At 34.6% G+C, this 17,456-nt stretch overlaps 1 protein-coding gene across 12 annotated transcripts in view; it reads left to right on the forward strand.

Moving 5' to 3' along the window:
• The window catches only part of CACNA2D1 (calcium voltage-gated channel auxiliary subunit alpha2delta 1), a 364,954-nt gene that overhangs the window by 220,793 nt on the left and 126,705 nt on the right, over positions 1–17,456 (forward strand). The gene's annotated exons all lie outside the window — the stretch shown is intronic.

Below are 17,456 nucleotides of genomic sequence, written 5' to 3' on the forward strand. Positions count from 1 at the left end.
CATTGGAGCCTGTCAGACCTCTTTCAAGTAAATATTCAATTTTTCAACAAAAACATTTAGCCTAAGCATCTGTTGAAAAATTAGACCAGGGCTTTTCCATTAATCAATGTGATAAGATTAGCTACTTCTAACAAGGTCACACATCTCATTACAAGTCAACTTTCAGGTAACAAGTTGTGTATTTAAATTATTTTTGGTCTTCCAGTTAGGCACACCACTTTTTAAAACAATTATCTGTATAATTGTTCAGTCTGTAGAAGTATTTCATGGTAAGCTATTTACATTTTTTAACCTTTTGGTCTGTTCCTGTGAAAGGCTCTATGTCCTTGGTATCCATTTATTTTCAGTAGTATTTGAAGTCACTCAGACCCATTAAGATGAGCACCTTACTGTATGTTGTTGAAAACCAATAAATAGTTGCTGACTAGGAAAAGAGTATAAAAGAGGGGAAAAAACAAATCTAGACCTTGGCCTTCTCAGTTGGCAGCCGAAAATCAAAAGCAGACGTGGGTAGCTCAGCATGATGAGTATGGCAAGTGACAGACTGTTCAGAGCTGAAGGAAAGACGATAATGAAATCTTAGATTACAAAATCTTCCAAAACAAGCTGACAACATGGCTCAAAACAAATTAAAAAGCAAAAACAGCTACATAGGGCTTGGCAAAGACAAAGAAGAAATAGAGATTGGGAATGCCAAAAGGCAGTTGCATCTTTAGAGCCTTTCAATTCAAGCGCTCATAGTTTATCATGTGAACTTGTTTCCAAAGAAGCCTGGAGTTTGCTGGTTAGCTTTGGAGGTCCAAAGAGATGGCAATGCCAGTAAGCATGTTCTGTTTTGCATATACAGAGCAGGATGGAAGGAGATTTTGGTAGCAACACTGCCTGTTACAGATGTTTTCGGATAAGGTGTCTTCGCCCATGGCATGGAGGTTGGAACTAAGTAATCTGTAATGTCCCTTCTAACCCAAACCATTCTATGATTGTATGATGCTATGATACTGTTTATATTCCTATGGTTCTTTATGGAAGAACAGTATTTACATTCCATGTTAGAAATGACCAAATAGGATTATATGACTCTTGTTTGCAGTTAAAATGAGTTCTTGGGACAATAGAAAATAAACGGAGTAAGAAGAGCGTAACAGAGCAGCTACTGAGCTGGGAGGGTGGTGCCAGGAGATGTTATATTTAGTATTTCCTAGTAATCTTTCTTCTGGTGATGAAAGAAGGCTTAGTTGTTCAGGCTGTTATTTTGCTTTATTTGAAATAAAAATCTCAGCAACCAGCATTTTACTGGTTTCAGCACAGTCAGCCTGAACATACCAAATACATACTTTGTACATTGCTTCAGCGTCATTTAGTTGAATCCAAATAGAAGTGCTCAACTCCTTGGACAACATCCTGAATATAAAATACCTTTGGTTTCATTCCTAATTTGCAAAGGCTCACTAAATCTCTCAGATTGTTGCATATCTTGCAAGATATCTAGCGTATCTTTACTGATTTTTCAGCTTGCTAGTCAAGCAACATGATGCTTCACCTTCTTACTTAGTATCTGGCTTGATCTGAGTTTGCATTTTGACAAGATTTTGTTCAGCAGTAATTGCAGTCCAAGGTAATAGTTGACCTTAACATGTTCTCAATCTGGTTATAACAGTAAATCTGATTTTTTAAGGAAACCTAAAGATGTATATACAGTGAGATTACTAATTACCTCAAATTCCCTTTAGCCTTTTGGAATCAGTATACTGGTTTTATTTGGACTAGTATTACACCCGAAGCATCTAAATAATAAAAAAAGGATGCTAATATTTTTATACTATTTATACATATTAACTACTTTACCTGTGAATATATAGGAATATGAATATTATGAGAACTTTAAGATAGTCACATTATTAGTTAAAATTATAGAAAAAATAAAATTAGACATCCTAAATTAGTGTTAAAATTACACATTATATTAAGTTTTGGATGCCTTGTGTTAGTAAAATAATAGGGAAATCAAGTGAATTCCTGTTCTCAACTTATATGTGAGAAGGAATTGTGTCCTGGAGATTCCATTGGTTCTAGCTTGAATGTAACAGCATGGACAGTGAGTAAATGAGATTTCATGCCTGCTCTATATCTAGAAAAAATCACCCCATAGATAGTGTCCCTGCTTAATTAATTTTTTATTGACCTTAAATTTGATTTCCTGCAGTTGTCACCAGCATGAGAAATATATTTGACTTAACCAGGAAAATCCTTCTGCTTTGCAAATCTTAATGCAATATGAAAACTATGTTTTGACATATAGTTTGGATAGCTGCAACATGTATTGTTAGGTCAACAAATGTAGAAGGTTGTCGACTTGATCATAGTCCAAGGGTTTGTATCTGAAATGATAAATATTTTTTGCTCACATGCAGAGAAAATAGTATGATGTTTGAGAATGAAAGAGAGTTTGCCCAGATTCTTGAGAAAATGCATTTGCCAATGAAAAAAAGATGTGGTATATATCATTTTGTTTTTACAGTATTGTCAAGTTTAATGAATTGGACCTCTGGCTTTTGCTTTTGTTCTTTAGATAATAACTTCTAAAAAAATTATTGTAATTCTTAGCTTAAAGACAAGGCATTTGATTAAGTTGTATGTAAGAGTGCCTATTTGTGGCATATTTATCATTTCATCATCTATAATGTATTTCTTTCCTCTTATCTACTCTCTGTATGTACTTGTGTTCAGTTCAGCTTGTTCTCTGTGTTCTGAAAAATGGTTTTGAAAAAAGGAAAAAATGGAAAGTGAATGGTCGATTTCAGAAGTGGGAAAGTTTTTCACAGTTTATTGAGTTTCTCTGATTTTTTTTTTTTTTAAGTTTAACTATTTCTAGTAATCCTTGAGAAATGTGAGTCTCAATCATGTCTACCCTCAACAAGCTCCATGATGTTGAGGAGCCACTGCCCATCTTTTGTTTATTTTTCAAATAGTAGTGGTTGTCCCTTACCTTGTGGTTGTCCCTTACCTTGTGGTTGTCCCTTATCTTGTGAAAGCCTGCCATGAAATAAAAAAAAGTTATCTGACATTAAGTAGCATCTTTTCTTAGATTAAATAGTTGTAATGCAGGAATTAATTACTTGTTTAAGAATTTTGGTAATGCAGAAGGCATCCAGAAAGTCTCCAACAAATTGGATATTGAGTTACCTGGGGATTACCAGGCTGACAGGTTGCGAGACTGACTAGTAAAAATCTTGGTCACCAGCAAAAAAACCTCTGTGCATTGTTTTTTGTTTGTTGGTTTGGGTTTTTTTGTTTGTTGTTTATTTGATTTTTGTTTTCTTTTATTGGGTTTTTTTTTGAGGATATGCTTAGCAAATAGTGTCTTGTCTCTTAGACAGTGTTTGCTGTACATGGGTGTCTGAGATTGTGCTGGTCTAATAGAAAGTCAGAGGATAATAGCCTCTTGCCACTAGCTTAAGTGAAAGGTGAAATGGAAACGTTTATTTTCCAGATGAGACATTGATTTAGTAACAGCTTTCTATTACTGCAAATTACTGATATAGAAGTTAGCATTTCCCCCTCTTTGAAGCAGCCTGGTGTGTTCAGAATGAGTTACACGCTCCAGTAGCTAAAAGCTGTTTGGCTCCAATAACAGGCTTTTTATCCAAAATATGGACCACACTTACAGGGAATATAAAATCACAGTTATTATTGTAGAAGAGTGTCTTTCTTTCTTTTTCCCCCCCTCTCTTTTTCTTTTCTTTGATATGCAGGGAACATGTACTCTCTGGAAATGGTAAGAAAATAGATCTGTTTCCTTACAATTTTCCAGTATCTCATCTCTTGTTATTATTGCTTTCTTTATCAAGAGTTTTGTTGCGCGTTTAGCAAAACTTTGTTCCTTCATTTTAGATATAATAAAATTGTTTTTCTTCTTTTTAAGATGTTTATTTTAAGGTGTTTTCAACTCTTCTTTCCCTGTGGAGTCATCTTATCTGTAGAAGCTGAGAAATTGGGAGAGCAATGACAAAATGAGACTATTTCTCAGAGTCTGGTGACTTCCTGGGGTTTCTTGGATTGTTTGAAAAAACAGTATTGAAGGGTAGTAAAATACACAGTGCCTAAATATCATAAATATATCATAAGTGGATCTGAAATGCTAAGGGATATATGAAAAAATAATCCATCATATATTGCCTGCTTTTGATAATATAATTAATTAAATTAATATAATATAATGTATCTTGATTGCACATAATCCAGCAAGTAACTTCTTTAGTTCAGTCTCTGAGGGCTTCTTTGCACATTTTGGAAGCAGAGAGAAAATAAATCAGAGGCAACAAAGGCATGATCTACATCTTATAAACCTTAACTTCTGTGTTCTGGTAATCAGCCTTTGTCAGATCCAGCTCAAAGTTAGAGCAGAATTCTTACATAAAATAAGAAAATGGAAGAGGGGGAAGCAGGAATTGGGCAGATGAGTTGTGGGTGGTTTGTTTGCCTAATTCCTAAACCAGTGTAGATTCTTGATGTGGAAGATAACATGTTTTCATTACCTTTTTATTTATCTATTCTTGAAAAATGGGAAACAACTTTTTTTAATCTACTAAAAGTAATAAGGGGATTTGTCCATGTAGATCCCTTTAGGGTAATTGAACACAAAGCTCTGAAAGACTAAAGATTCACCTACTCCTTATAGCAGTGGCAGAGAGACTTTCTATGGTGCAAAATGCTTTATGAGAGATTCTCCAAATACATATTTATGTATCTTCTATAGAGAAAATATTTTCTAAACTAAAACTTTTGGAGCATTTACCTTCTATTCTGGATTGTGGGCTTTTATGTCACAGCTAGTCAGCTTAGAAATATTTAACTTTTAGAATTTTCTATTCTAATAATTCCCTGATACCATTCCTTGAATACATTTTCATAATGCATTTTGCTGAAACACCATGAGCTTCTGTAAACTACATAAATTAATGATAATCAGAGAATTAAAATTCTATACAGTACTCAAGTCAAACTTCTTGGTGCTCTTTTTAAATAGCTAGTTTACATAAATTTATTCAGGTTTATAGAAAGTGCAGTTGCATGCATTTTGATATGTTAGTTATTTTGTATTTTTGTGTAACATTTAAAAGAATAAGACAAATATAAGACCTTGGGTTTTTTAATCCGACTGAGTTCTTTATTTGGAAACAAAGCATGCCTTTTCTGTTTTTAAAGGAGTGTTTGTGTCTAACAGTATCAGAAAATGTATGCACCCACAAAAATGTGTGGAGAAATTGCATCCTTCAAAATAAAAAGCACGCAGTTAATCTCCCAGACCCTTAGCAATGAATCAGAAAGCATTCCTCAAGTGCACTTCAAGAGCATGGATTTGTCTCCTCTTTGTAAATTAGTAATGGGATTTGAAGTATCAGAAGTCTGTTTTCATCATGTGGCAGGTTTTGAAGGGCTTCTCTCCTAGTGTGGTTTTCTTTTTGAGACTTGGTCTGACAAAACCTCTTTTGATCTCTGATCTCCCCAAAAAGGACAGAAGAAGAGCCAGAATCTGGTTTTAGCTAATATATAAAATCCATTAAAAGATGATTCATTCCTGCATTAGCTACTTCTATGCTGTCACTTTACAGTGCCTCCAAATGCAGTCCTAGATTATATCTAGGAAGATAGAAATTATTTTTTTAATTTAGCTGCCAGAAAATATTTTTAAAAATTGCATAATAATAGACAATAATAAAGAGATTCCTCTCAGAAAAAGAAAAGAATCAAGGGCTAGTTTATCTTTTCACAGTATAAAGGGTTCTTGAAAAGTATCATGAACCATTTACTTTGATGAATGATAAAATGTACTAAAATCCTATTCTAAAAGAGAAAAGAAAAAAACCTCCTTGAGTTGCAAGAACATGTTTGTAAAGTTAATGATAAATGCATTAGTTGAGTTCTCTCAGAAGCCCTGATTAACTGTTAATTTAACTATCCATATCCCTTTCATGTCACCCATAAAAGAGTACTTCTGTAATGGTCTCTTTCTAGTCATTCTTTTGAAATATCATAGAGAACTCATTAAATATTGAAACAAAACTTGAACAATCTTTCTAAGGCAGCATAGAGTTTGAAGCTCCCTCTAGCAATATTCATATTTTAGAAAAAGTTACACCCTGATCCAGGGCAGCTTTAAATCTGACATGATGCAGCAGTCCTTTAGGATTTATCACTTTACCTGTACCTTACCCTCATATGGTAATACTCTATGCATCCTTTCATATATCAATTAAGGAATATTGTACATCATGAAGAGAAGATTCAGGTTTCTGCTGATATTTGTGTCCCTAAATCCATCAAAGGAACACTTCCTGTATGTTGAGGGTAGACAGGTGTTTATATATTTGAGAGAAAATTCAGGTTTCCAGTTTCAGAGGCTGCTTCATTCCTGATGATTTCACAGTGCCCATTAATTCACTTGCAGTCTATTATTGATTACTGGACTTAGCATCATGTTTTTGAAAGAACCAATTTATAGTGAGTTCTTCTTAGGAATAAGGATGTTTAGTTTCTCAGAAGGAAGAAAGGGGTTACTTTTAAATTATGTTATTTCAGCATATTCAAAAAAAATCCTAATTTCGATCAAAACAAGTTGTATCACAGATCCATTGCCAGGAACTGAATGTGAATGTAGATGCCATTGAGACGATGATTGGTCTCAATGATTTCATTTTCAGGCTTCTGAACATGATGCTTTGAGTAATTATACAAAGAGTCCTACAACAACAGAAAAAATCCAAAACCTGTTCGTGATACAAATAGGGATAAATATAAGGGGAAATATGTGCCACAACGGGGAAGAGCTCTAAAAAACTTGTGAGTTGTTATTTTTTTATATATTGTTGCAACAAACCTTTTTAAAATCAAATGAAAAATTTAAAAAAAAAATCAAAATTCAGAATACCATTTTACAATTGTTTTAATCCCAGGGGAAAAAAAAACCAAAAACCAACACACAAACAAAACAAAACAAAACAAAAACAAAAAAACCCCTCCCAAAACAAACAAAAACCAAACCAAAACAAACAAAAAACCAAACCAAAACAACAACAAAAAAAAATAAACCCAAGAAAAGGAAGAACCCCAAGAGATCCCTTTTTCCTGCCCCAAACCACTTAATTTGGTTGGGTTTAGTAGGAGAAACATTAGTTTTACATCTTCTGAAGTTTAGGGTACTGGCATGGGTTTCAGGATGTTTCGGGTGTTTACTGATTTGTTCAGTGCAGCTGCTTCGGTCAAGGTGAGCTGTTTGACTGCTGCATTTCCAGTTCATCAGACTGGATCAGTGCAATGATCCTGTGCAGGATGAGCTGCAGTGAGCTGCAGCTGCCTAGTGCTGCCTCTCAGCTAATGGGGCCAGACTCTGCCTGCTTCCATACCACTTGTACTTCTGACTGGATGATTGCCTACTGCTGATGTGATGTATGTTGAACTCCTTTCTCCTCTCTCTTTCCTTGTTTGTTTGGGGTTTTTTGGTATGATCCCTGTAGATGTACTCACCAGCTCTACGCGTGGTACAAGCATCGTCTTTCAACATCAGTAGCTGTGCAATGACACTAACACTGAAGTACATCCAGACCTTTCTGCTTCTGATTTTTTAAACTGTCAGAACGTGCACCTTCTAAGAGAATATTCAGTTATATAATCCTGTTTCTATTACTCATGTCTTTGATGTTATTCTCCCCACAGGTCTTCCAGACCATGACTCTTCATTGATAGGGCTTTTTAGATTTTATGTCATTAATATAAACTTTAAAAATACTGAAAAGGTGCTTAAAACTGATGGTTTACTAGCTTCAGTTGTGATGTCTTAAACCCATATTCACTTTACTGGTGCAGTTTCCTGATAGACATTATCCAGTCTACATTTATGGAATTCATCTTCACACTTCACCTTAACTGATGGTTGTTCTATGTACAGAGCTTTGAACGTTTTGCTGAAAGCCTGATAGATTATTTGAATTGCCTTCCTCCTCCCCATCCCCCAAACATCAAATAAATACAAATTTAGAATTAATAGATTTTCCCTTCCTCTTTCTTTTTTTCCTCTTTCACTGCTTATATTCTAACAGCATGCATTAAAGGTCTCTTGATATGTAAGTTACTACTTCCTCCTGTTTCTTCCAAAGTGTAAGTCCTGTATTCATGTAGCACTATGGTACTATTGTTAGAAATCCTTCCTGTAAATTCACAATCCCTTTCTTTCAGAATTTAATGATAAAGATTAACCACTCCCTTGGTTGTTATGCAGTATGCCTTTACTTCTACTCAGTGTTGTGTTTTCTGTTTCTGCATCCTCATTTACAGTATTTGAGAATCTGTATCAATGTGTTTCTGAAAAGGAAAAACAAAAAAAAGAAGTTGCTGTAGGAAATAGAGCTACTAGTAGAAATGAAAACTTCAGTTGTAATGCATTTGCCAGATTTTATTTTTACCCTGACTTAATAGCCTTTGACACAACAATCACACCCAAATACTTCCCTATGCCAAGCAACTGCATTGTTTGATCTCCCTTTAGGAAGCCCTGAGAGGACTTGCAAATAATAACACCTTTGAAAGAAGGCAAGCTCTGGTCAGAATATCAAATCCATCTATTGAGTGGAGTTGTCTGAATGCATACTCTGCACTATAAAAATAAAGTAATCCATCTATTAAATGGAGCTGTCTGAACACATGCTCCCCACTATAAAAACAAGGTAATCTGCCTTTGCAGGGAGCATTAAGCACCACTGCATTCACCGTAGGGAAAAATATATGTAGGATACTTAGTTAGGTATATATTGAGAGTTACTTTCTGATAGCTTGTCTTTGCCAAAGTGCTAACTAAGCATTGTGTTAAAGCATCAATTTATCCACGGAGAGGCAATTTAACAGGCTGCATTTCTTAGGCAGTGTATTATTTAATATCATATAAAGCTGCATATATGCTTAACCTCTTGATGGCTTTGTTCTTTCTGCTTTCTATGCTTTAGTACCCAGTAGGGCACTTCATAATTTCAAACTCCATTTTTTTTTCTTTTTTTTTTTAATTATCTCCCTTGATTTTTTGTTTATTTTTGGTTTGGGTTTTTGGTTGGTTGATTGGTTTTTGTTTTTTTTAAAAAACAACCAGAAAACCAGCAGTGTTTCAGAATGGCCATTAAAGGGCAACTGTCTTTCTCTTTAGGAGGTAAAATATATTCGCTTTCTCAGTAAGCAGAGAGGAGTCATCTTTCATTAGCTGGATTATTGGAAACACCCAGTTCTTGCTCTGGGATATAATTTTGATCAGGCTCAATATCGCTGTACCACACACCACACTGTGTGGAGAGTAGTGTTTGGTATTATGAAATTTCTTTAACAAGAGTGTATTTACTATTTTGTGTATTCTACTTGGATAAGATGCATTTTCCTACAATTTAAAAATGATAAAAACTTCTTGAATTTTCCAGAAGGCAATATATTTCACTGCCTACTTAAAATAATTGTTACTGGGATGGTTCATAAAACACTTAACTACATTATAGAGTGTCCTCATCTGAAGGTACTGTTTAAATAGCTTTGCACGTCGAACACTTCATGCTGATAAATTTTTTCCTATTTCTACATCACAGTCAATCTACTATTTTCACTGCTACTAGGTCAATAATTATTGATCACTTGGTCATTCAGCATAATTCTTTAGTGGTACTATGAATGAAGGTACAAATTGATAATGTAGAATAATTCCATTTTATTTTAATTTTTTTTCTAGGAAGGTAGGACCAAGCACACAATCATTTCGGAGGCTTAAAGGATTTTGATACTTAAGATGTGATACTTTATTATAGCTGGGAGGCAGCAACTTAGATTTCTTGTATCAAAAACCAAATGCTTAAAGCTTCTGTTAAAAAATGATTGGTATATGTAGAAATAATTCATGTGCTTTGCTGGAAGGGATAGAATGCACAATCAAGGCCAGTTTCCGGGAGCCATAGCTCTGTGTCACCCATGCTGGTGTCACCAAGGGGAGAAGTTGTCCAGTTCAAGCATCCACATCCTAAAAATCATCTACTCTTTTGATGCTGTGAGGTACAGGTCACAAACTATATTCCAGTTGCCTTCCACTTGTAAACTTAAGAACTAAGTAGAAAATCAATGCTACCATTAAAGTCTTTCACAGGAAAAAATGCAGGGGAGATTAAGAGCATTTTATTCCCACACTAACAGTACATTTGCAAAGTCAAAATGTGAAATAGAAAATAATACTCATTTATTTAAAAAAAAACTTTTGAGAACTGGAAGTATCTACTGGAAGACTCCCAGGAAAGAGTTCAAAGAAAGGCAAGCATATGTTCCCCTAATATACTTCTAGTATGCTGACCTTTGTGGTGCTCCTTGATGAGGGTTAATGTCTTTGTATTTCATATTCCTTTTTTTTTTTTTTCCTGTGTCAATAGGTTTTTGAACCCATATTAGTTCTGTCTCTTCAGAATAAGATTAGTATTGCAAAAATCAATAAACATTTTATTTTTTTGTCACCTAAGATACAATGCTGGTACATTATAACTTTATATTCTTTTGCTCTAGTCATAATTTTAGTTATGTTTCATGTTCTCCAAATTCAATTAGTTATCCTCTACTGAGAGCTCTACTTCTTCCAGGATTTGTTCAAAGTACTGTAATTATGACACACACTTTTACATTTTCTTACCTGTAGACAAAGAAAAATTCCTGTGGATATGACACAGCAGATGTGTTGACTATAATACTGTTCTGTTTGATACTCTGAGATGTTTCTTTTTAAAATTGCTTCAATTATATAATTCCTTCTCTGTGTTTTTGCATGAAGTGTGGTGCACAAGTGTCTCACATCTCTTCCCCTTTAGCTGAAAAATTCTATGAACTTTGACCCTACTTTTCTCACTGATTTCTTTGAAACTCTTGAGAGCTTTACTCACCCACGTGGTTTTTGTGCTTATTGTGGTTGGACATCACCAAACTGTGATAACTCTGTTTTGTGGACCATTTTTTTTCCTTTGTGGGCAAGATTCGTTTCTGAGGATTACCTGAGCCTTCACTTCTTTGAACATCTTTTGTCACCTGTGACACTTGCTTCAGAACAATGTGAAGGAGGTTTAAGCGTAATTATTTATTCCAGCATGAAAAACTGTCAGTAACCTCTGTCTTCCTGTTGTTGGGGTCTTCTCCAATGTTATGTATTTTAGTTCCTAGGACACAGGATGCCTGTATGATTTGTGGACCTTATAATATGCCTATTTTCCTTAGTACTGTTTTCTAAAGACTTCTAGGGATGTTAGTGTGATTTTCCAGAATTCTCTTTCCCATTCTTTCAACTAAATATGTGCATATATTATCCTGACATGTCTCTAAAATATTGAAAGAAGTACAGTCTTAGGCAGTCTCAGAGGAATTGCAGTATCATCCATCCCTTTTGAATTAGCTGCCCATTTTTCTCCAGTTTCCTTCATTTGCTGCTGCTTGTTTTTTCTTTTTATCTTTGAAGGCATCAGATTTATACTGTTGCTTTTTCACTTGCTGGTCTTTCTCTGCTTGTTTTTTCAATTCATTTCTTCTACTGATTGCCAATGCATCTCTTGGTTCTTTGATTTAGCTGCTCCAGTACAAGCAGCTTTATGTCCAGTCTTGTTCTTCCTTCCTTCCATCACACCTTTGATTCCAACCTGACATTAATTGCTGTTTTCGCTGACATTTCTAATCTAAAGATTGGTTTTCTCAGGCAGGAGTTCTGCCTTCTGCACACATTATGCCTATATATATATACCTATACATATACATCTATATATGCATATAGGTTACACATATGTAGGTAGCTTCAATCAGAAACAAATTCAGAAGAAAACCATTTGGGTTTGAGTTTTCAGTAATTGAAATTCTGTGAATGTAGACAGCTGTTACAAGACATGATTCCTTGTTTTATTTTCTCAACAGAGATGTGCACAGATTTTTTATGACGAAAACTCCACTTACAGTAACTGGAAATGCAGTGGCTTAGAAGCACCACCAATTTAAATTTATGAAAGAACAGAAACTACCTTTTGTGCTTTAAATCGTATGTAACAGTAATGAGAGCCACATTGTAATAAATAGCATACTTTGTTCACTGCGAGTAAGTGGAAAATTGGGTCAGATAGCCTTCTGGTGCTAGCTGCAGCATGGAAATGAATGTTTCAGGTTCCACTATAAATGGATCATTTGAACCACACAGAGGGCTTACTAATATGTCAAATCAGTGAAATGTACCTTCAAACATGATAACTGTGCTCCATTAGGAATAAAAGCAGCTGAAAATTTGTACACTGGTCTATTCATCACTTTTTTTAGAAGAAGAAATAAAATAGAAAAGCTTCTTCTATAGATCCCATTAGAGCGAGTCCCTTTTTTTTTTTTTTTTGTTTAATTAGTTTTTCTCATTTTGATAAATTTCTGATTATATTCTGAAAGAATAGTGATTGAAGTAGCTGCATTGTTGTGTTTCTTGGGAAAAGTTCTGCTCTTGATGTTTCTATGCAGATACAGGATTTAGAACATACATTCCTGCACTTAAGGCTTATGTTACTGTATAATATCAATTTGAGGAGCAGTGTGTAGCTGGAGAAGTACAAAAGGGTGGGTGCTTTGGGGGACTGGGACCAATTGTCCCAGTACCTTTACAGTGAGGTTAACTTTGATGTGAAATAAAGAAAATTTGCTTTAGTATGTCATTTCATAGTCTATAAGTATGACATAAAATTATTTGGAAATTTTGCATATGTGTCACCAATCATGATGATAGAACTACTTAACTCTTAAATTAGGGTAGCTCTCTGTGGTTTTTTTTTTTTTTTTCCTCCAGTATATATGATTTTAATGTAGCCCAGTGAGTCATTATTGACTTTTTTTCATTGTGAATAATTATTTTCTACAGGTTTTTGAATATATTTGCTAGGGGAAATATTGATTGCATTAATTTCTAAGATTAATTGTGGGATCGACTGTATTTGTAGAGATAACTTCTGGCTGAAGAAAGGCATTTTTGACTGCCATCAAGACTCTGAGATGTGTTGTTCTAGAAAATTAATTGCTCCCTAATGTTCTGCTGTTCTGAGATTTCACGTGACCTGGAAGAGTTGCCTGCTTGTTCCTTTAGTCTTCCAATTTTATAAAATTCTCTCTTTCTTTTAGTTCACTTCTACTAATTTTATTTTTCTGGTCCACTATTATGAATATTACTCAAGAGATTAGTGGGCTGATCTCAAGATGCTGTGTGCTAAGAGTCATACTGTGAGAGTTAAATGATTTGAGATAAAATTTGTTGATGTTACAAAACGTGTTTTGTTGTGTTTTTTTAAATTAAAAAATAATGTGTTTCTGTTTCAGTAAATACATACCTAAGGTTTTGTATTTGACTTGCTTTAAAATGTTGGACTCTGTGTTATGGTTATTATGAAACCCTGATGTGGTCTTTCAATATTAATTTGAAGAAAGTTTGGTGATGTATTTACTTTATAGAGAAAACAGTGGTGAAAAAAGGAAAAAAACAAGGCTTAGGCTAGAGCTTCTCCAGTGTAGCAACCTCTAACTGCCAGTTGTTATTTGTTTACCAGTATTATATGGCTAAAAATTAAGTTTCACAATAATGGTATCTATCCAGGCTGAGATTTTTACTGTCCTTCAAAGCTGTTGTCACACAGGTGATAACCCAGAGAGGATGGCACCTGCTCCGTCCTTCTTACACCCACAGTGCTGCTTGCAGATGTGCTGTGCACTGCTACACTTTTTAAATTGTTTTAGTCTGAAATGGAATTGAGAAAATTTGTGGGGGCAGATACAGCATTTTAAGGCTTAGATCTGGAAACCAGTAGTAATCAGCCTTTTCAGGTCACAAGAAGAATGTGTTTCACTGAGGGTACATGGGAATGAAGTGGTGTGGAGAAGAAATCCTAGGGAAGAAGCATCAGTTCTTAAGTTATTTTTGGAGAAATATTTCCTGACCAGTGTGGAAAGTTTTGCTTTTCTAAAGGCTTCATAAATAAGTGAAAAAAGTCAATTGTCCTACTTGTACCATAAAACAAATATGCAGCTTTCTCTCTCTCTCTCTCTCTGTGTGTGTGTGTGTGACCAGGTTACACTACAGTGAAATTTTAGTTTATTTTTCTTCCCATCAAAATCAGTGGGATAAGTGGAAGAGGGGATAGTGTTTGGTGTAAAGATTGAAAGGTATCATATAAGAGTGCTCTGAATTTAGCACTGTAAGAGACACTGAACCAAGTCATCGCTGGGTTTTGGATTGTCCTCCTGAGTGGTTAACAGTAATGCCAAAACCAAGCGTTTAAAGTGCTTTTAGCAGTAGAAAGGACATAATGTGGAAAAAGGCAGTGGAGTATCAAAATGATGACTTCAATTTAAAAATGAACATGATACCTATGAAAGCGATATGGAAGTGGAAAGCTGTTACTTTGGAAAGATCAATACAAAAACATTCAATAGAAGCTGACAAGAGAAGTGAAAGCTCTTTGCTAGAATAAGATAAATATAAAACAGGCCAATAAAATCTGACCCATAAGTGAAAGATGGCTGAATGTATATGATTTATATGTAAACAAATGCAATGCAAACTAATAAAAAAAAAATAAAAATAGGGGGTTCTTGTAAGAATAAAATTATTATGGGAATATGTACAATAAGTAAAACAGAAATCATTGCATTGGAAAGATTAGGACATGTGATAATGTAAATAAGAATAATGCTATCTTAGTGTACTTGTTTCTTTTATTATTATGTTTCCTATTTGTTTAAGTTACTGAAATAAAAATATGCTGTTATTTGGTCACCTTCTGGCAATTTTTTAGTTATTTTTTCTTTCTTTAATAGCTTTTGTAAATTATTGCAAGTCACAGGAAGGTTCTGAGGAAATGAAGGAAGTATTTTGGTGTAGACTTCTAAAGAATATTTTATGCATCCTTGGAAGGGAAGCATCCAAATTCATATTTTACACATCGTCTCTTTTCAGTGGCTTATATTTTATTTTTTGTGGGATTATTGCAAAAAGTCACATCTGCTGTGTTCAAGAAATTCTAGGCTAAACTTCAAGCCAAGATATGTTTTGAAGGTCTGCAAAGATGAAGGCACAGCTTGAGAATTTAAAATCTGTCTTAGGCAGTTCTTTCAGTTGTGTTGTTTATAAATAATTGAATCCTTTGTTTTGCAAAAATGCGCTGTTTGATAGCACTAACTAGAGAGTGGGAAACACAAGAGAAAGCTTTCTGGGCCTTTTGTTTCAGTAGAGTTGAAGAAAATGAAGATATTCCATGTTATTAAAGTCACAAGACAATATTGACTAAAATGAATTTCTGCCTTTCTTCCACCAACCTATCTGCTGCTCCAGAGGCTTTTGTAAGGATGCTCTAGAAATTTCCTTTTAGAAAATACAGCATCACTCTCTGTGCTTGGAGAGGGGTTGTTGTCTGGGGTTTTTGGAGCAATAACTGTAATGACACAGTTTGTTTCAGGAGATGTGTGCCAGTTCTTTATGGCACTGATAAGTAATTTATTCACTATTCGTGTTTCAAGCTCACTTCTCTGAAAGTTGCCTTGATTTCTTAACACTAGTATTGACTACTGAAAAATAATTCAAATAGCACCAATATGTGCAGATATAGATATAGGAAAGGAAAAAAAGTAATACAGCAAACTCCATTGAACTCTCAATAAGGGATTGATTGTCACTGAGCTAAATTCACCTTTTATCTCTGAAGATCAAAATTGTGATAGTGCTGAGATTTCTTTGCTACTTGCTCAGATAAGTTATTTGATTCATGTTCTCTCATGAATGATCCATTAGCATTTTTCATGCATTGTGGTAGTTAAACTTTCAAAAGACAGAAATATTGCTTGAGTGTTTCAGAGCCGGGGGTCATCTTGAAGTCACTAAGCTGAAAGATGAGGCAGATGAACATTGTCATGCCCCATCCCTGGAAGTGTCCAAGGCCAGGCTGGATGGGGCTTTGAGCAACCTGTTCTAGTGAAAGGTGTCCCTGCCCATGGCAGGGGGCTGGAACCAGATTGTCTTCAGGGTCCCCATCCGACCCAAACCATTCCATGATTATGTAGCAGTCTAAAGAAGAGCAAACCAGAGTTCCTGCATTAGAGTTTTGTCCTGTTTTTCTATTAAATATACTCTGAAGACCTAACAAATAATAATTAAAAGGCTAGCAATGCTGATATAGTGGCTGACAATGCTGGTATTCAATTTTGCTGCTCACATTGGAAGAAAAACTCTCCCACCTAGCATCCCAATATGCATTAATATCAGGGAGACTACTCACATCACTAAATCTGTACTTTTGTGTTGCTGATACTCTGCTAATTCAGGTTTTACTAGAAGATCCCACTGAAGAATGCATTATTTGTGACATTTAGGGTAATACAATGCTGATTAAGTCAGCGAATATAGTCACTGGATGAAATGGTGAATTATGTCCTGATTGCAAACCCAGAAAATTCTAGAAAATTAAACAGTAAGCCCATTTTTTTGCATTTTTTCAGACACAACAAGCAAACATTCCAGTTGTTTGTTTTGGGCTTTTTAAATTTTGTTTTTAAATTATTATTATTCTTTTCATTTTATTTAGTCCTTAGCACAGTCTTGCTAGATGCAAACACTGAACGCTCTAGGCAGATGAAGCAAGATCATGAGCAAAATATAAATTGCTGGAATGGCTTATGAAAACCTAGAGTAGGGCTGAATGCAACCTGAAGCAAAATTAAATAGCTGTTTATCTCAGCTTCTTCCCACTCCAGTGTGAGAACTATATTTTTACTCTCGTCCATAGATTGAACTGATTACTCACTGCTTTTGCAAACATATGTGAAATGTATATGTACACATATATAACCATGTATTTACAAAATTATGTAACATCTAATCCAGAAGATATTGAATATTTAAAATTTATTTAGCTGCAAATCATGTATATATGCTTTTAAAATATTTTTTATATGTCTTTTCTTGATTGATGATGGAAAATAGTACAAAACACATAGTTTTTTAAAGATTTTTTTTGTGCACCTCTGCAAGTAGCTCAGTTTCAGTTGATTGGATGGAGTTACTGTCTTATTTCCCATTTCCTTTCAGAATAATGAGAGCTAATTGTTTAGGTAATGTCAGGAGACACTTTCTTGTTGTCTCACAAACATTTTTCTTGACGTACTGTCTCAAAATATGGCATTTTTTCCTTCCAATTATAGATCTCCCAAATAAATTCTTTTCACTTTTTGGTATATCGTACATACCTGCACAGAACACACCTTTTCAGCTAATTTTTCATTAATGTCTCTTCATTTCTGCATCAGGTTCATTCTGCACCACTTTTTCTTCCATTTATAGTCAGTAAAGTTTCCTTCAGTTTTCAAAACTAGTCTTTATTTGATCTGTAACTGAAAACAGGGAA

The sequence above is a fragment of the Corvus brachyrhynchos genome, unplaced genomic scaffold (genome assembly GCF_000691975.1).
Source record: "Corvus brachyrhynchos isolate BGI_N302 unplaced genomic scaffold, ASM69197v1 scaffold50, whole genome shotgun sequence".
NCBI lineage: Eukaryota > Metazoa > Chordata > Aves > Passeriformes > Corvidae > Corvus > Corvus brachyrhynchos.